At 43.8% G+C, this 21,079-nt stretch overlaps 1 pseudogene; it reads left to right on the top strand.

Annotated features, from left to right (window-relative positions):
• Positions 1–5,962: 5,962 nt before the first annotated feature.
• LOC121436683 lies at positions 5,963–10,357 on the top strand (annotated as a pseudogene).
• Positions 10,358–21,079: the final 10,722 nt, after the last annotated feature.

Here is a 21,079-nt window from a genome sequence, read left to right on the forward strand (position 1 = left end):
ATTTCCCATGAGGGCCAGGTAACACAATCACCTCCAGGGGCACATTCTATATATTTCTCTGAAGTTGTCTGTTTGTTTTCATAATAAAGAACTACTTTGCTTTTCACATTGTATCCTGAATTGCTTTTCTCCAGCCTTAGCCAAGAGCCAGAGGTGCTAGGACCCAATGGACCTTCGTTCCCAAACTTCTACTATTTTCACCTCTGGCTGGCCCTAAACAGATCCATAAGGATTGCCTCAGTGGATAATTTGTGAATAAATCTGCATGCAAAGGGTACATATGACTTGCGGTGATTCAGCTCTGGAGTCCAGGGTCTCTGCCACATGCTCTACTTGGAGGCCTGTAGAAGCATCATGTGTGACCAGGGTTTCAAAGAGTTGCTTCCAGGCTAGTGAGGCTGTGTAGGAGGGAAAGTTGGTAAGAGGGTACATAGTTTACATTTCCTTTCTGGACATTTGAATGTTTTCATGGTCTCACTGTTAGGGGATATCCTTTTAGCTAAGCAAATAATTGTTGCATTTGTTTATGCTGCATGTGTTTAACAAAGCAAAGATTGTTATATTTATATTTATACTGCATTTAATGATCTAAAGATGAGTTGCTTTGCCTGTCTTAGGTGCTTGATTGGTCTAATAAGCTGAATGGCCAATAGCTAGGCAGTAGAGGAATAGCTGGGGTTGGCAGGCAGAGAGAATAAGTAGGAGGAAGGAAGAAAGAAGGAGAGGAGGGAGAAATAAGAGACATCTTGGGTCAGCCAGCCAGTCAGCTGCCAGCCAACCAGATATGGAGTAGGACATACAGAGTGAAAGAAAGGTAAAAAGCACTGAGGCAAAACATAGATGACGTGAAAGAGGTTAAAGTAAGCTAAAAGAGATAGTGGCACAAGCATAAGACCGAGCATTCATAACTAATAATAAGTCTTTGTGGCATGATTTGGAAGTTGGCAGTCCAAGAAAGCCTGCTCCACTGCACCATCGTTCAAGTTTTGATTTATATGCAGGTGGGTCTTTTCACAGCTCTCTCCATGTTTCCTTCTTGTCTTTCTGCTTCCTTGCATTCTGGAAGGAGCCATAGAAAGAGTGTTATAAAAATTAACCCCTGCTGGAGACCAGGAATGTCTGCCTGTCTTTAGAAGCATTGCTCAGACAGAAGATATAGGGTGCTCCATGTCCACGTTCTTGAGAGAGGGCCTTCACACATTGGTTTTCACTACCAAATAGTAGGGCACATAGCCTCACTTTTTCAACAGTTCTGTGAGACTGTTCACAAAGTGGGGGCGGGGCAATTAGAAACTGCCTCTAGGCAAATTCTAGGCAGGTGTTAAAAATGAGAATTCTGCAAAATGTGTTGCCTGTCTCATGGATTTCCAACATTTCTGTAATGCTTGTGCTTTATGCAATAAACAGGCACTTTTTGAAATTCAATTAATAGAGGTACAGAATTTTCCAGTTACAAGTCTGCAAATTATGACAGATGCAGCCCTACACACTGACAACTTGTACAATATGCTGGTACTTTATTGTGCTTGTTGTAAGTGCCTGCTAGTTAACACTTTTCAGTTTCATGTGAATTTACATAGTTATGTGACAGAGCATGGATTTCAAGAAAATATGAACTGAGGGGATAGTTTTTAATTGCATCGACTTTGTTCTTACGTGGAAGAACTCAGTGGTCAGACACAAGTTTCTGTAACCCAGTTCTCAGCCATATCATATAGGAACCACAATCCCATTGCACGTGTGTTAGTCTCCTTGTAAGAAATAGAAATGATCCTACAGGAGATGGAGCGATCACATCATCGAGCTTACTTCAGGGTCTCTGAGCTGCTTGATGTCCCCTTCTGAACGGTGACCATGGAATTCATGGCATGACCTAATCAGTTCCCCTCACCTTTCCATCAGTTCCCACAGTTTCATTGCTTCGTGGGCTCTCCTCTCTCTCTCTCTCTCTCTCTCTCTCTCTCTCTCTCTCTCTCTCTCTCTCTCTCTCTCTCTCACACACACACACACACACACACACACACACATGCTTATGCCCCGCTCAGTACTACACAACTGCTGTCTTTGCAAATATGGAGTCCATTTGTCCTATTTGATTTCATAGAAGGCTTTAATGGATCATTCCCACAATGATCACAGAATTTGCCTCCATACCCTGACCCTTGTGATGGTAAGCCCTGCTCTGTACAAAGCCAATGGGCTGGATGTGTACTTTGTCCACTTGGCAACCATGTCCAAGAGCACAAACTTCAAACATAAACCATGGAATGTTTGATACTGCTATATCAGTCCTCAGTAGTCCAACTTCCACCCAAAATGTAACCAATCATGCAAGCTTAGGAGGGTGCACTGGCAGCCAAGTGGGTCTTCGATTTAGATTTAGAAAGGCTTTTGATCTCACAGTGATTCCCTGAAGCCCCTCACCATCACAACAAAGCATATTCATAATTCTCCAGCAGTCCTGTCTAGAAGACTGGAGACCCTGGAATGTCCAGTCAGTTGCCTCCAGGTCCTGCCTGTTTCCCTGGAAGTCCCCAGTTCCTCCCTCTAATGAGGCTGGACTCCCTGTCCCCTTCCTCCTTTCCACCCCCATAACTCCTGTTTGATTTTGAGGACAAACTGACTATTCCAATAAGGCCTTCCTCTTCTTTAGTAAGGGGTTCTGCAGGGATCTACAAAGGTCACCAGAAGTTCCACAAGGACCTGGATCCAATTCAGTGGCTGCTGTGACCTTTCCTACTCCCAGGATTCCTTAAGGAAAGGGGAGGAACAGATGGTTAGTGAACATCTGCATTCTGTGTCCTTACACAGCTTGGATACCAGACTAGAGGCAGTGAGGGAATGAAGCAAGGATAGCTATGGACATAGAAAAGCTGTGATTGGCTGGACTGGGATCCACTGATGGAGAATACTCAGAACTCTGGAATTTCAGTGTGTGTATTATATATAATTTAACAGGCAGTCAGAGATAAATAAGGATGGAGAGTTATTGTATACAATTGAACAAGGAGTCAGGACTAGCTAAATTCTCTAGGAACATTCTACAGGTTAGCAGTCCAGGCTATAAGTATCAGGGGAAGAAAGCTACAGTGGACATTTTCTGCACACACTATCAACAGCCACACTCAGACCAAATGAAGGCTTTGCCACCCTCTGAGCCTCACCTGGAATAGTGTTCTCCACTCCCATGGGTCTAAAGCACTGGAGACCTTGACAATGTGCTCCTGTCAAACAATACTCGTGACTCTTCACAGCCACCCTGCAGTGGCTCTGACATCCGGGGGCCTAGGAAGAACTCCTGTCTTTATACTCCAGTGTCCTTCCCCAAAGACCCACAGTAACCTAACCCCTTCATGGAGTGAGAGGCTGATGGAGGAGGGTCATCTTTCTATCTGTTGTTTCATTGGTTAATTAATAAATAAAACTGCTTGGCCTTTAATAGGACAGAAAATTAGGTAGGCGGAGTAAACAGAACAGAATGCTGGGAGAAAGAAGCCAAGTTAGTCAGTCGCCATGATTCTCCCAGCTGACACAGACGCAGGTTAAGACCTTTCCTGGTAAGACACACCTTGTGGTGCTACACAGATTATTTAATATGGGTTAAGGCAAGATGTGAGAATTAGCCAATAAGAGGCTGGAACTAATGGGCCAGGCAGTGTTTAAAAGAATACAGTTTCTGTGTAATTATTTCGGGTAAAGCTAGCCATGCAGAGCTGGGTGGCCGGGCACCAGGAACGCAGCCCGTAGCTTCCTTCTACAAGAGGCCATGAAGGACCCCCCCCATGGCCTATGAATAGCTGATGCAATTACAAAATATGGTGTTATGATTGTTCTGGCTCTTTAAGAAACAATCCACGCCCACTCCCTCCCCCATATGCTGAGGCAGGCTGATCTTCAGCTTCCGGCCTGAGCCCTCTCTCTTTTCTATCTTTCTCTCTCGGAGAGGCAACTTCTGCCTCTCTCCCCACTTCTCCCCTTCCCCCACTTCTGTCTCTCTCTACTCTTTTTTCTGGCTCTGGCTCACTCTCTCTCTCACTCTCTCTCACTCTCTCTCTTCCCCCTCCCCCTTTCTGCCCTTCTCCCTTCCCTTCCATAACCCCTAAATAAATGTCCAACTCCACTCTGTATGGTGTGCCTATTGATATCTCTCTTGCCCACCCCCCACCACCACTTGGAGACCTGCCGCGTGGTCTTGTGGTCTCCTGTGTGGTCCCTGCCTGGCAGGGGACCAGCCACCTTTGGAGACCTGCCAGCGTGGCCTCATGCACAGCCCCTGCCTAGGACCGGCTGCTCCTGCTGCCCACTGCCAGGGACTTGCACCATCCCAGGACACACTGTCTGCCTCCAGGAACCAGCCAGCCATCCACAAGGTTTGCTTGGGACCAGCCACCTCATGGGCAGTCCCTTCCTGGGACTAGCTGCTTTCCACAGCAAGCTGCCAGGGACCCGCAGCAAATCCATTTCATATGGTAGAGTGCAAAAGAGGCACAATTAGTCACTGGGTGAGAACGCTACCCCAAATCCACTACCCATACTCACTAAGACTCAGTGATGCTACTGAAGTTAAAAAAATGTTCCTGTTAAACATGGAGCTGTTGGGAAGGGGCAAACACAGGCAAAGTGTATAATGGACCCCCCAAAAAAAAGTGAGGTGGAGAGAAAATGCCCAGGGCTTCTTAGCATCTTAACCTATGTCAAAAAAATGTGGTCATGTGGTAAGAACACGTGATTCCTGTGGTTTGGAAGGGGAGTGGCATTTTTTTTAAATCTACATTTGTAATGAGATCTAAACCTGATGGTTTTTTATGTCAAATTGGGTGGCGATACAGTAATAAGATATTTGACCAAACACTTAAAATATTTCTCCAAGGGTATTTTCAAATGAGATTAGCATTTAAGTCACTAGGCCTTAGTTAAGTATATCAGCCTTGATGATATAGGTGAGCCAATCCACCAATGAAAGGCTGTCAGGGAGGAAAGGATTGACTGACCTCTGTTAAGAAAAGGATTCTGCCATCAGGTTGCCTTCAGACTGCAGCTGCTGTTCTGAGTTGGATCTTTGCCCAGTCAGCCTTTCCTAGAGATTTTGATGAGGTTCTATTGTCTAAGCAGATTCCTTAAAATAGACACTTGTATGAATGCACACACATGTGTTTCTTATTGATTTTCTGCTCTGGAAAATCCCGACCAAAACACCATGTGATGATGCTTAAATTCCTAATTTTTTGGTGACAATTGGCATAGCAAGAAACTTAAGAGCATATACCATGTTGATTATGTGGACTCATCTGTAATAATGTTAATTTTAATATTATTCTTGAAAGAAACACGAGTAAAAATCCAAATCTTCAGCAACAGTTGTCAAAGCAAAACAAACAAAATAAAAACAAACAAACAACATAGGGCTGGGAAGATAGTTCAATGGGTAAAAACATTGCTTTGCAGGCATGAGGATCTGAGATCAAAGCTCCAGCACACACATAGCTACTGGGTGTAGCTATGCTTGTTTATAACCCCAGTACTGACTGAAGAATTGGAGGCAAGAGGATTGCTATGGGTTTCTGCTCACCAGTCAATCAGAAAAGCAGCTCCAATTCAGTGACGAGATCCCTTCTCAAGAGAATGAAGTGGGGGGCAATACCCCTGATACCTTCGTCTGGACTGCACAAGCACACACGGGCGATTACACACACATACATACTACACAGACACACAGAAAGACAGACACACACACACTACTGGCTAGTTTTGTGTCAACTTGACACAAGCTATATTCATCAAGGAGGAACCTCAGTTGAGGAAATGCCTCCATGAGATCCCAGTGTAAGACATTTTCTTAGTTAGCGATTGATGATGGAGGGTCCAGCCCACTGTGGGTGGTGCCATCGCTGGGCTGGTGGTCCCAGCTTCTATAAGAAAGCAGGCCCCGATATAACCAAGAACAGTCATCTTCCTGAGGGTGATGGCAAGAGCAAGGCGGAAGCTGCAGGCCCTAGTGGGGAGCCACAGAACCGGTAAAGTCCAAAACAGGCACTGGTGCCTCCCCTCAAGCTGCTGAACAGAAGCTGGACCTCAGAGCTGGCTGGGAACTGAACACACAGAAGAGCTTATGCCTGCATCCGGGAACAGGAGGAATGAGAGGGTGGGGCGTGGAGCCAGTGGAGAAGGGGCAGTCCAAAGCGCAAGACTGGCCTGGGGAATAGAGTCCTCCAGGATCTAGAGCCCAGAAGAACCGCACTGCTGGGCCTGGTATGAATGAAGAAGCCCCTTTCTCCTAGGGTCACTGGCCTAGGGGACTCAACCCTGGGCAGGAGCCCCAGAAGAATGAATTCTTCCAGATCTAGACTATACCGTCCAGGGCAGAAGAGTGGGAGTCTTCCCTACAGACTCCTACGGGCAGAACCACCAGGAGCAGAGGAGCAGCCTACCCCATACCCCCAATTGCCTCTGACTCTAAACCTCTGTCCAGCCTCTCTGTCTTCTCAGCCCACAAAGATAAAAAAGTTGTCCCCAGCTTCCATGTAGGGGACTTCCTATACTATAAGAGGGGTGAAGGAAGCAGACTGCTTGCCTGACACAGGATGGAGCCAATGCACGGTGGTGGACAGGCTCTCAGGAGTGTGGGGGGTGTAGGCTAGTCCACCCCCAGTTTGTCCACCAAGCTCCCCCCTCTCCCCAAAGCCCTCCATGCAGCACCTATAGGTATCATTATTACCTAAGCCCAGGCCAAAGCCAGCCCAAGGCTGGAGGGAGAGATTCCAGGTCAGAATGTGAGGTGTTGGTCTGTGATTCGAGGTGTCGCATGTGGAATCCTGAACTCTGCATGTAGTTGCAGTGGAGAAATCAAGGCTCTGATCATTTTGTTTTTAGTATGAAAATGTGATTTCCTTTCTGTTTGTCACTCATCATAGAAACATTGTGGAGGGAGGAGAGGGGTTAGTCTACTGCTAATGAGGGAGACACCAAAGATCTATATTGTAGTAATAAGGGGAGTGGCCGGGCTGCATCCCCAGCACCCCAGCCGCCTGCTCAGCTAGCTTATGCCCCAAAATATTACACGGACACTGTATTCTTTTAGACAGTGCTTGGCCCTTTAGCTCTAGCCCTTACTGGCTAATTCTGATATACCGATCAACCCATCTCTAATAATCTGTGAGCACCGGTCTTACCGGGAAGATTCTAGGTCCATCCTGGGTCAGAGCTGAATTGCATCTGCCCGGGAGAGCGGAGCATGGCATCTCTCTGAGGTGTCTGCTCCTGAGAGGAGAGCTGTGGAGTCTGAGCTCACTTCCTCTTCCTCCCAGTGTTCTGTTCTGTTTACTCCTCCCACCTATCTTCTAACCAATGAGGGCCAAGCAGTTTCTTTTTATTTAACCAATGACCTTCCTCCATCATTATATCATTAAAATGATGACATGCCTCTCAAAAATAAAAAAAAAGCCCAGCAAGTCATGAGAAACAAGTAAATAAGCAGGACCCCTTCATGGCCTCTGTATCAGCTCCTGCCTCCAGGTTCCCACACTGTTTGAATCCCTGTCCTGACTTTCTTCAATAATGAACAGTCTTGTGGAAGTGTAACCCAAATAAACCCAATCTCACCAAATTCGCTTGTCAGTTATGGTGTTTCACTGTAGCAATAGAAACCCTAACACATGTACACGCACGCGCGCACACACACACACACACACACACACACACACACACACACACACACACACTACACATACATACATACTACACAGAGAGAGACAGAAACAGAAAGAGAGAATTAAGAAATAAAATGGTAAGTTTTAAGAGGATGGGCTACATGAGTCAATGGTTTACCCAACTCTAATGACCTGAGTTTGATTCCTGAGGCCCACACGGTGGAAGAAAAGATTTCCTCCAAGTTGTCCTCTGACCTCTATACACCTACTATAGTGCACCCACTCCAACTTTACACTTACTTTATGTAATAAATATTTAAAATATAGAAAACATATCATGGTTTATTCTTACATGGAAATGATTTGTAGAGGAGAAAACAAATCCCCTAAACCTAAAATTCAAATTATATATAAATCTGAAAGTGCAATATTAAATCATTAAGTGGTGATTCAGAACATCTACAATATGAAATTATATATATATTTGGTGGTGTTTTATATTCATAATGTAAGTTATAAAGCAAAATATGAACTTTCAAGTTATATCAGGAGGTAAAGGAAAGACAATGGGCAATTCAAGGGGTGGGTTCAAAGCATTTGCCAAGTTTATTATCCTAAGTACTGAGCACTTGCAACTTCATTTTACACCTTTCTGTAGCATTTGTTTGTTTTATATGTTTCCAGTAAAAAGCTGAAGGCCTTTTTGATACTAAATGATTGATTACAAAGAGGGAGGTATCAACAGCCAGCAATCTCACCATAACAGAGGAAAGTAAGAACATTTTGCTCTTTCACTCTCCTGGGTTTTTCTTCTTGTTGTTGTTGTTGTTTTTGCTTGAATATGTGCATATTATGTTTGTGCTGATATATTATGTGCATTCTACATGGACATTTTGTAGAATGCTGATGTATATGCAGATTTATGCTCCCTTGTTCTCTTTGTAATTTAATGTTAAATCATTTGGCATGGGAAGGCATTGAGGTTTGGTTTTGTTGGACACTTTATAGCTGTACCTGCCCCATTTCTTGAACCAAGCATTCAAATGCACTGGTAGGCAAATGCCACATCTATTTCATATTAAATGATGCTATGTAACTTTCTATGCTCTTCCTTTAATCTGTATGCTATCTGGTCTGTTCCAATGATTGCAGCAGCACAGACAGAAGAATTGCATTGCCTGGCAATGCAGGGCCCACCCAGATGACTCACCTTTGGAATTGCTTCAAGGTGCAATAATGATCACAGTGAATGATGAAAATGAATAATACTCGCTAGAAGGTGCCAGGCAAAGCTCTGAATGTTTTTAATATCATCATTCAATTTCCCCCAAAAGCTCAAAGGGAAGATATTGTTCCAATTCCTATTTAAAACAAGCATTGCAGAAATGGAGTTTTGGTGTTTTTTTCTTCTTTATCATAAATACAATAAGTACTTATTTTACAGTCTTACTGAGACTCTGAGGAGAAAAATGGATTAATTAAGATCATGAAACCTGAGAGCATGGAGAGGCCTGCGGGCTGCGGTGGCAGCGGGCGGGTGCCATCGGGCAGGAGCCTCTCCGAGCCCTGCCGAGCTCCACGCTCTGAGCCCTGTGCCACTTCGCCGCGCCCTGGGGCGCTTGGCCGGGACCAGACGAGGCTGGGCGGGGCGACAGCTCCCTGAGGCCGTGGCCCGCAGCTGCTCGCTGAGCTTAGGCGGGGCGTGGGCTGCGCGCTCCGCAGCTAGGTGGTCCCGCCAGGGGCCGACAGAGGCGGCGGCGGGGGCGGAGGAGGCGGCCGCTGGGATGCACGGTTTGCCGCCTTGGACGACAAGGTGTTCACCAAGGAGCTGGACCAGTGGGTGGGGCAGCTGAATGAGAACCAAGCGCGGACACTCTGCGAGAAGGCTAAGGAAATTTTAACAAAAGAATCAAAGGTACAAGAGGTCCGCTGTCCTGTTACTGTCTGTGGAGATGTACATGGCCAATTCCATGACCTTATAGAACTCTTCAGAATTGGTGGAAAATCACCAGATACAAACTATTTATTCACGGGTGACTACGTAGACAGAGGTTATTCTGTGGAGACTGTGACTCTGCTTGTAGCATTAAAGGTGCGCTATCCAGAGCGCATTATAATATTGCGAGGAAATGATGAAAGCCGACAGATCACCCAAGTGTATGGCTTTTATCATGAATGTCTGCGAAAGTATGGGAATGCCAACGAGTGGAAATACTTTACAGATCTCTTCGACTATCTTCCACTTACAGCTTTAGTGGATGGACAGATATTCTGCCTCCATGGTGGCCTGTCTCCATCCATAGATACACTGGATCATATAAGAGCCCTAGATCGTTTACAAGAAAGTTCCACATGAGGGCCCAATGTGTGATCTCTTATGGTCAGATCCAGATGACCATGGTGGATGGGGCATTTCACCACGTGGTGCTGGCTATACCTTTGGACAAGATATTTCTGAAACATTTAACCATGCCAATGGTCTCACACTGGTGTCTCGCGCTCACCAGCTTGTAATGGAAGGTTATAATTGGTGCCATGATCGGAATGTGGTTACCATTTTTAGTGCGCCCAATTACTGCTACCACTGTGGAAATCAGGCTGCTATCATGGAATTAGATGACACTTTAAAACATTCTTTTCTTCAGTTTGCCCCAGCACCTCGTCGTGGAGAGCCTCATGTGACCCGCCGTACCCCAGACTACTTCCTATAAATTCCCCCCCCCCCAGGACCTTTCTTTGTATGTGGAAGTATACCTGGCTTTTTAAAATATATATATATATATATACAACAGTTATCTATGTGTTTCTGTAACAAATTGTGGTATGTCTTGACATTAAACTACATCATGGACCAAATGTGCCATACATACTAATGATGAGCGTTTCGCACAATTTGAGATGAACTTACTACACTGTGTTCTAGATCAGTCTGCCTGCTGTGTCCTAGGAAGCATTCTCTTTGGCTGGTTAAAAAAAAAAGGGTCACTGACTGCTTCATCTCCTTTGCACTTGGAAATTTAGTTACATTGTTTAACTGGCATGGATTAATAGAGTCAGAGTTTTATTTTTAAGATTTTCAAGCTGACTACCACTTAATTCATTACCCTTTTTTTTATTGAAATGTCTGCTAACTGAAGAGGAGATTCTTGGGAGTATGTTGTCATAACATTAAAGAGATTTCCTTTCATTTAAACTACATTACTGTTTGATGTTCATCTGCATTGTTTCTGTGTATTTGTCCTGAGAGTGCTTGCATCCTATCTGGTGGACTGAACAAATAAACTTTCCAATTTAAACAACAATAAAAAAAAGAGCATGAAACTCACCACTAGTCTGTGGCTCTCTGGATCAAATAAATCCATGAGTATCTCATCCATCTTAAAGCCCATGCCCTACTCTCTTTATGTTTAGTGTCTTCCAGTGTTCGTGGTGAGGCCATTCCCAGAAAAGGGACTCCTTCAAGGTCCTGTGGTTGTTCAGCATGGACATGGTTACAATTTGGTTTTTATTTATGCCCCTCTTTTAAAGGTTTATTTGGAAACTAGAAGGGAAATAAAGGTCATGGAAACTATCTAAAATAAAATTAAGTTTGTTTCTTCTTTCCCAAAATTCCTCATTTCATCTCACAACAAAGAAATGACTAATACTAATGTCGCTTAGCTTATTCTGAGTTTCAAATAAGCCAAAAATCATATCTCTCAGAAAGAAGACCTAAAAGTACAGTCATAAAAGACATGTGCAGATATTTGCATACTACAGAAGTGGTGAACTCGCAGCATCACAGAGTGTAGTATAAGTTATCCTTGGTTTCTGTAGAATGGGAATAATACAGCTCTACTCAGCATCCTTTTTCACTTTGATAGTCTTGCAAAAGCTCAAGGACAAGTGTTTTAAACACTCCTAGAATTGTGTCTACAATGATACTCTCAACATGATAATGACTATAGGGTGGAAAATTTGTTCCAGAAGGCCTGTAGGTATGCACCACATAGTTGAAATGATCTCTGAAATGTAAAGCAAAACTTAGGGAAAATCAGATATCTTGCTGTCTTTGAAAAGCAACTTACAAAAAAAGTGCTCATTTCATCTCCTGATGAAGGTTAATATTCAGGAGGATGACTATATGTTTTTCTTTGGATTTACCTTCTTATTTAGCATCTCTAGGAACGTGATTTATAAGCTCAATGTCCTTTATTTATGGCTAGAAACCAAATATGAGTGAGTACATCCCATGTTCCTCTTTTTGGGTCTGGCTTACCTCACTCAGGATAGTGTTTTCTATTTCCATCCATTTGTACGCAAAATTCAAGAAGTCCTTGTTTTTTACTGCTGAGTAATACTCTAACATGTATATATTCCATACTTTCTTCATCCATTCTGCCATGACAGAGACAGAGACCCACATTGGAGCACCGGACAGAAATCTCAAGGTCCAAATCAGGAGCAGAAGGAGAGGGAGCACGAGCAAGGAACTCAGGACCACGAGGGGTGCACCCACACACTGAGACAATGGGGATGTTCTATCGGGAATTCACCAAGGCCAGCTGGCCTGGGTCTGAAAAAGCATGGGATAAAACCAGACTTGCTGAACATAGCGGACAATGAGGACTACTGAGAACTCAAGAACAATGGCAATGGGTTTTTGATCCTACTGCACGTACTGGCTTTGGGGGAGCCTAGGCAGTTTGGATGCTCACCTTACTAGACCTGGAGAGAGGTGGGCGGTCCTTGGGCTTCCCACAGGTCAGGGAACCCTGATTGCTCTTCAAGCTGATGAGGGAGGGGGACTTGATTGGAGGAGGGGGAGGGAAATGGGAGGCGGTGGAGGGGAGGAGGCAGAAATTCTTAAATAAATAAATAAATTTAAAAAAAATTTAAAAAGTGCTCATTGACATTTACCCAGAACTTTAACCAGTGGGTAGTATACCTAATTTAATCCTTATAAGTGTTCAAGATACTTTTCATTGTTGACACTATTCAGATCAGGATACAGGTATTATGAGAAGTTAAACAACAAGGTCTGGGGAAGTATGAGTGGTAGGGTGCTTATCTAGTGTACACCAAACTCTGAGTTCAATTCCCAACACCCAAAGAGTGAAAAAAACTTAAAGTAATTTTCCTAGAGTAGGAGCCTCATAAATGAATGCTTAGAACTTAAAACCTGTGCTCACAAAGTACCACTAGTTTTTGCTCTGATGTCTGTGTAGACTGTCAATTAGCCTAGATACATTGTTTAGACCTTCCCCTTAATCATCAGCCTTACTTCTTATCTATTTACCAATATTTTATCTTAATATCTATATAGTCAAATTTTAAAGTATAAAGTTTGAAAAAAAAGAGAAAATAGTCATAATTGGCATTGCGGTTAATTGGGTTAATATCTCTACATCTCTTAGCAGAGAAATTGGCCAAGAATCACAATGTAATGCGAATTCCAGGTAAATATTTGAAAACAGGCCTAATGATATTAGAAGTGATAATACGCTAAATGAACTCTAATAGTACAAGAAACATCATACACAGATGTCAACTGCACGTTTTTAGAAGAATTCTAAATAGAGATACCTATTGTTTTATCGTTACACACAATATCAAATGAATGTACATCAATACAACATTAATAATGAATAACACATATTAAGGCAAAGGGTGAGCTGGCATGCTCCTCAAGGAGCTGCTGAAACTATACTGATATTAGGAGGATAATCCAGGATGAGTTTTGCTGAGGTGGACCTTTAGGCATGACTGCTGGCGTTCAGCTTTGTGTTTGGATACAGTGTCCTTTGTATTGTCTTCCCATACATCATGTCCAGGTGCTGCAGGAGGACACAGAACAGGGTTTACAAAAAATCAGAAATCCAAGACATGAAGCAGGGACTCTTCTAGGTCAATTTAATGGATTAGTTTTGCCAGATACACCAGGATGGAGAACTTGGGGTCCTGTCCCTTGGACTCCTGTGGAAACACAGAGAACTCAGTTAGCCAAAGTAATTATAGGTGCCATGTTCCACACAATGCAATCAAACTTAATATCTTGTTTATTTCCTAATAACATTTCCTACAGCAGCAGAGGAAAGGATAATAGTAAATGACATTATATATGCATTTTCTTTCTTGTCTAAAATGCCATTAGCTGGACAAGCATTTGCATAGTATGTATAAGTTATGTCAAAAACAACACTATTTTTGCAACATAATATTTGTATTGATTATTTGGGAATTTCATACAATGCATCCCAATCACACTCACTTCCCATTCCTCCCAGGTCTACCCTCCCACCCTTATGAACCTCTACCAAATAAAGAGTAAAGAAAGAAATAAAATACATCAAGTAGAATTTATGTTACCCCTGTACTTATTGCAACATGACCAAACTCTCAGTGGCCAGCCCCTTAAAGATAACTGAGTCCTTTCCTGTCCCCCTGCCAGAAGCCATTTATGAAGAGCCACACTTCAGCATCTTCATCATAATTTTTAAGAACTCTCCTCGATGACTTCCTGTCTAGACTGTTTCTTTTCTCTTTGGGGGACAGAGAGGTTGTTGCAAAAGTCTTCAATGTCTCATTCTCAATTAAGAGTCTGTAGTCATCGATACCACTGCAACAGATGCTTCTTTGCCCACAGAAACCAGTGGCAGCATGGATCATTGACTTCCATATGATTTTCCCCAGCTACATGGACCACAGACATCCACATGGTCACTGATAGCATCATGGATCATAGACTTCATCATGACCTCTGACCACAGCACAAGTCACAGACATCACCATGCTCTCTTGTGGCTTCAGAGACCACAGACATCAATATCATCTCCCATGGCAGCCCATGATCACAGACATCCACATGGTCTCTGGTGGTAGGGAAGACCATAGACATCTACGAGGACCTTGGTGGCAGAACAGATCATGGATATTGACATGGCCTCAGATTACAGCACAGACCACAGACAACCAACATGGCCTCAGGTGACAGCCCTGGCCACGGACATCCACTTGTCCTCTGTTGGTAGTATGTAACACAGACACCAACATGGCCCCTAACAGCAACATAGACCACTGACATCAACATGGCTCCTGGTAATAACATGAACTATGGACATCAGCATGGACTCCAGTGGCATCATGGAGGAGGAACAGCAACATGACTTCTGGCAGCATCTTGAACTACAGACACTAATAGCAAGGGCCATGTACAGCAATGTGGCCTCTGGCGGCAACACAGAGCATGGAGATTCTTTGAGAAGGCCCAATTCAGAAAATGAACCATTCTCTATCCTGTGGTAGCTCAGAGCCAGGGTGATATTTGGGCTTGGCAGTGAGTTCAGAGACAGAATCTGCATGGGCTTCAGGCTGTTGCTCTGGTCTTGCTGGTCCTAGGGTTTTGAGGAGGCCCAGTCCAGAAACTGAACCATTCTTCATCTCAGACACCCTGCAGTTCTCGGAGTCAGAGTGAGTACGTGGCTGGGCAGCACTTTCAGGAGCAGAGCCGGTGTGAGCTCCAGACTGTTGCATACCACCATGCTAAGGGGCAAAAACATGCTCCCCTGTCCACCAAGTCTCTGCTTCTACACTTGTTGCCACCACTGAGTTCTGTCTCTTTCCACCACAATCCTTCTCACCTCTCTATCTCCCCTTCATTCATCAAGTGACATTGCAGACTGCAGTGTGTCGCAGCATGTATATATATATATATATATATATATATATATATATATATATATATATATATATCATCAGAACACCTTTACATGTAAATACTTATTGATTGCACCAAGTCACTGGTCTGGTTCAAAGTCTCTGGTTTCTGAAGCACCATTAATACTAGACTATCAATGTGACTAGTCACCAATATCCTGTTGCTGCCCAGAGTTAGGGAGATCTTGCAACTGGGCAAAGCATCCAGAGATGGGATCAGTAGGAGCTCTGTAGAAGGAGCTGTGGGCTACGTTCCTGCTCCCAGCCGCCTGGCTAGCTTATGCCCCGAAATAACAACACACAATTTGTATTTTTTTAAACACTGCCTGGCCCATTATATCTAGCCTCTTCTGGTTAACTCTCACATCTTGACTAACCCATTTCTAATAATGTGTGTAGCACCACAAGGTGGTGGCTTACCGAGAAGATTCTAGCGTACATCTATCTTGGGCTGGAGCTTCATCGCATCTGCCCCAGAGAGGAGAGGCATGGCGTCTGCCTAACTTCCCTTCTTCCCAGCATTCTGTTCTGTTTACTCCACCCACCTATGTCCAAACCTATCAGGCCAAGCACTTTCTTTAATAATTAACCAATGAAATCAACAGATTGATATATGACACTCCCACATCAGAGCTCCAGGCCACTGCACATCTCCCTGCCCTCAGTGATGTATGAACATCTTGCCTGTGGCCCATGGGCAGCGTCACAGCAGTGGTGACTCCACTCTACAGGTCCAACCAGGGAACCAAGGACACACACTATGAGCTGCTCCATGGTCCCACGGGTGCCAGCGGCCACTGCCATCTTGAATTGATCTTCAAATATGTTTTAAAAGGTTCTGATGACAGAAATTACAGATGTTCTGGGGACCTTTTACCAGAGATACAGCCATTCTCTCTGACACTCTCCTCTGAGTTTCTCTCAGTTGGGTGTGCTCTGGCTTGAACTTGGGTTGGGGGGTAGCAGGAGAGACTTCACTCAGCCGTGTGTGCACTGACCATCTTCACTTGGTCTCCCCGCAGTGCTACTATTTAAATGTGTTTTCATGGCACTGTTTTTCACATACGCTTGTGAGACCATAATGTACTCACTGTCTGGCCTTGATTTGCAATTTTTATTTAAAGCATCTCAAATGAAGTGGGTTTTTAATCAAGCAGTGATCGTGGTATGTAGAATGGAGCAGACTGCGAAAACAAAGCAGAGGACTGATGAATCTAAATTGAGGCTCACTTGAACCGAGAAGTGTGGTTCAGCTAAATCTGTTCTCAAAGCATGTTTTCTCATTAGAATATTTTCAAGTGCCTGTATGATTTTCTTCCTGGCAGCCACTTATTTGCTGTGACTAATCCATTATTGACAAGTGGCTAGAGGCTTAGGACTCAGGGTAGCTGTATCATGGAAAAGTGAAATTCTATCACTAGGTTTTGAAAGGTCATATTTGGATTTGTATGTTCCCCAATGATCTAATAAGTAGCTCATTATTATTAGATTATTTTTACTGTGAAGAGACTAAGTGGCGCATCCCTTTGATTCAACATCAAAACAAATAGTACCATAGTGAATTTGAAGGTCTGTGTGTTTAAACTCACTAGATTCTTGATTTCCCTGGCACCACGGTTCCTTGGTTTTAGAAAAGACACAAAGCAAGAAATGGTGTGTGGCAATTAGAGTAAGTGAAATCAGGAAGACCAGGACACCAGCTCCTGGTGTCTCTTCGCCACGTTTCTGCCACAAAGATTGAGAAGCCAGCCTGAGGACACTGGAACAGCATAATTATTCTCCATTAATTTAGTACTGGGACAAGATGTATCTTACTCCCTTTCAGAGAGTTGCAACTCAAGGAGCTCATCCAGGAACAGCATGGGTAGGGGCTATCTAGATGACATACCAGAGTAAAGTCACTGTGACCAAAGCATTCTATCCTAAGACTATGTGCTTTCAGGAGACTGTGCAGGAAGGAAAACCAAACAAAATCCCAGACAAAGCTCATTGAGTCTAGAGGAGGCACTCCCAGCTGCTCCTCTCTCCACATGCCTTATTGTGTATGAGCATTTTTAAGTAGGAGAAATTCAAATGTCCTTTATTTCACATCAGAGTGAGGTTTTTCTCTAAAAGTTGTATTTGCTTGAAAATAGATAATAAGCATTTACCGAATGAAGAGGGCACCCAGATGAGTGGAAAGTAGACCTGACCCACCACAGTCTTGTCCCACCATGCCCAGTTTCCTAAGATTTTCCCAAGACAGTTCATGTATTTGTGAATATTGGTGGATGTGCTATTAAAATGGTTTCCTTAGTTATAAAGATAAAACCTGGCACTGCCCACACCAAAAACATACCTTCTGGTTATGGTGTGAGAGCAGGAAAACACAATTACTATGCTAATGTATGCATTTGAAAAAAAGAATAACCTCTTATTTTCCAATATTATTTGTGAATATGGTTTTCAGTAAAATACCACTCTACTCTGAAAAGAGCATTTCTTTTCAAAATTTTCAGATATGGTATCATATTAAAAAATACCGTATTTGGACTGAAGTGGTATCTCATTCGTTAAAGTTCTTGCTGTCAAGCATAAGGTCTTGAGTTCGATGCCCAGAATGCATATTAAAAACAAGCTGGGCTTGGCATAATTCTTGAGATTCCAGCGGTGGGGAGACAAAGTCCTAGGGCCTCACTGGCTCACCAGCCTAGCCTAATTGGCAAGCCCCTAGCCTGTGGAAAACTCTGTTTCAGGCAGGTGAAAGATACGCACAGGTCAGCCTGGGTCCTCACAATCCACCCAGGTGGGTGGGTGCTGTTATGATGAGCAAATATGTGGTAGAGAAATGGGAGAGAAAGAGAAAGAGAATGGTTCCTGTGCTGTGTAGAGAGGCCAAAGTGAAGAAGTGAAGGCAGCGAGGAGCAGGCTGAGGTGGATGGCCTGCTTGCAGCTACTCAGGGCAGGGTGATATCTGGGCCCCAGCCTGCTGTCAAGGGCCATGTCTGGGTTCTTGGCCCTGCTTCAGCTAGGATCTGTGTTGACATCCATGGCCCATGTTACCACAGGGAGCCATAGGAACCATTCATGTTAAAATCTGAGGGCCATGTTGACTCAATCCACTCTTCACATGCCCTGGGAGAGCTGGTCCCACCCCTCACTAACCATTGAAACAGGAGAGCTGGCCCCTACCCTCATGGGAGAACTGCCCACCCAGCTAGGGAGAGATGGCCTCATCTCTCACCAGGGGCTCTGCCTCTGACCTGAGGGGGCAATCCCAGGGTCTTGGGCTGACCAGCTCTGCTACCACTCAGGTCCACATCCTGAGCGTTGGGTTAGTCCAGCATCTACCCTGCTGGAGTGCATGAAGGAACTGGTCCTTCAGAACAATAGCCACAGGATCTCCATGACTCAGGACGGCAGCATACGTGAGAGGAGCATCGCTTAGGGTCCAGTGCTGTTGGTGTACCACAGGCCGGAGGCCTTGAGCCAGACCAATGACTCACTGCGATGAACATCTGTGGGTGGTACTAATTGGACAAAAGGGTCTACCAACGCCACTAGGACAAATAAAGAGATATTGGAGAGGCAGCACAGAGGGAGCAGCCAGGTGCTGTTTTGTTTCTTTCCTTTTTAATACATTTTGGGGTATTTCCTTTTGTCAAAAGGGGGATGCTGCAGGAGTAATGGGTGGATATGGAGAGACTGGGGAGTTGATCAGGATTGAGGTTCATGATGTGAAATTCCCAAAGAAGAATATATATATATATATATATATTCAAAGTAGATGGCTCCTGAAGAATTGAAGAATGTCACCCAAGGCTGACCTCTGGTCTCCATTCCCACACACATCTGTACACATATGTGGACCCACACAAACATGAACACAAAGTAAATGCTGTATCTAAGGGCCTACAGTCTTGTCAGAATCTCACGGAGCTGGAAGATGACACTGATTGCGGTGAAGGCAAAGAGGTCCAGCTCCTCAGGGCCGCAGCTGGATTGGATAATTAGCAGTAGATGTCAGTGTGTATCTCTTCCCTGCAGGCATCAGATGCCAGTCAAAGTTCAGCACTTTTAAGTCCAGCATGGGTACCAGTATTTGAAGCACTGTTTTTAGACATTAATCTGCCCAACATAGATGAATTCTATCAGTCCAAAAGAATCATGTTCACCAATTCCAACAGGTAATTCAAACAAGAAAAAGAATTGGCCATTGACACATGTAAAATTGCTTGCATGAACAAACATTAAAGAAATATAATCAAAAGCATCAAGGCATGTGGATATATAAACAAGATATAGAGCATGATATTCAACATGACTTTTAAAGAGCATATAATTATTTTATTTATTTATGCTTTATATCTTATTTTAAAGAAAATATAAATATTTATTTGTATATGAATATACATATCTCATGTTTTAAAAAAATAACAAGTCCACACATCGTTGGAGAACATTTCCACATTATAGAGTGGTTATCTTGAGGTAGTACATAATAAAGAATACATAAGTTAATGCCTCTACTAATTTTTCTAGTGTTTTCAAGGATTGGAGTTCTTAATCAGTAAAATCATTAGAATAAAACTATGATAACGTAAGACAAAACTATTGTGATTTATTTATAAAACTAATATGTCACTGGGCTGTGGTGGCACATTCCTTTAATTCCAGCACTCGGGAGACAGAGGCTGGCAGATCTCTGTGAGTTTGAGGCCAGCCTGGTCTACAAGAGCTAGATTCAGGACAGCTAGGACTGTTGCACAGAGAAACCCTGTCTCAAAAAACCAAAACCAAAAACAAACAAAATTAATATGGCAAGGGGCTGGGAAGACAGTCAAGGGTTCAATGGATAAGAGCTCTTGTTCAAGCATAAGAACTTAAGCTTGAATCCCTGGCACCCACATATAAAGCCGGGTATGTCTGCATATACCTGTAACACCAGAATTGGGGGAAGGGCAGAGACAGGCAGAAGTACGGCATTTCCAAGGAGAGACAGGTGGGTTCTGAGACATCACAGGTGAGCCCATCTAGCCAGATAAGCCAGTTTCTGGTTTAGTGAGAGATCTTGTCTCAAGGCAAAAGATGGAGAGTGATAACGACACCAGTATTCCGCTCTGGCCTCTGCATACACCACACACCACAGTTCGCCACACTCCCCAAATTAATGCTTCAAAAATATTGCTGTACATTAAGCTATGTTAAATATACTATAAAGTAAAAAGGACTTTACACAAAAACATATTTATAATCATATGCATAAGGAAATAGTCTATCGTGTGATTTAATGCATTAGACACTGTGAATCAGTGCTTCATCTGCTACATTACATGCTGAAAGTGTCTCCTGTGGAATTCCGGGGAAGCGGGTGTTTTTTCTGCTCTCCCTCCTTTTTTTTCTTTTTTTTTATTGAGAAAATGAGAAAAAAAAAACAAGTTTCCACCTCCTCCCAGCCTCCCATTTCCCTCCCCCTCCTCCCACCCTTCTCCCCCTCCTCCCACCCTTCTCCCCCTCCCCCCACTCCTTTCCCCCTCCCTCTCCAGTCCAAAGAGCAGTCAGGGTTTTCTGCCCTGTGGTAAGTCCTAGGTCCTCCCCCCTCCATCCATATCTAGGAAGGTGAACATCCAAACTGGCTAGGCTCCCACAAAGCCAGCACATTGCGTAGGATCAAAACCCCTTGCCATTGTCCTTGGCGTCTCATCAGCTCTCATTGTTCGCCATGTTCAGAGAGTCCAGTTTTATCCCATACTTTTTCA

Source organism: Microtus oregoni, unplaced genomic scaffold (genome assembly GCF_018167655.1).
Source record: "Microtus oregoni isolate MIOR12 unplaced genomic scaffold, Mior012 000050F_002, whole genome shotgun sequence".
NCBI lineage: Eukaryota > Metazoa > Chordata > Mammalia > Rodentia > Cricetidae > Microtus > Microtus oregoni.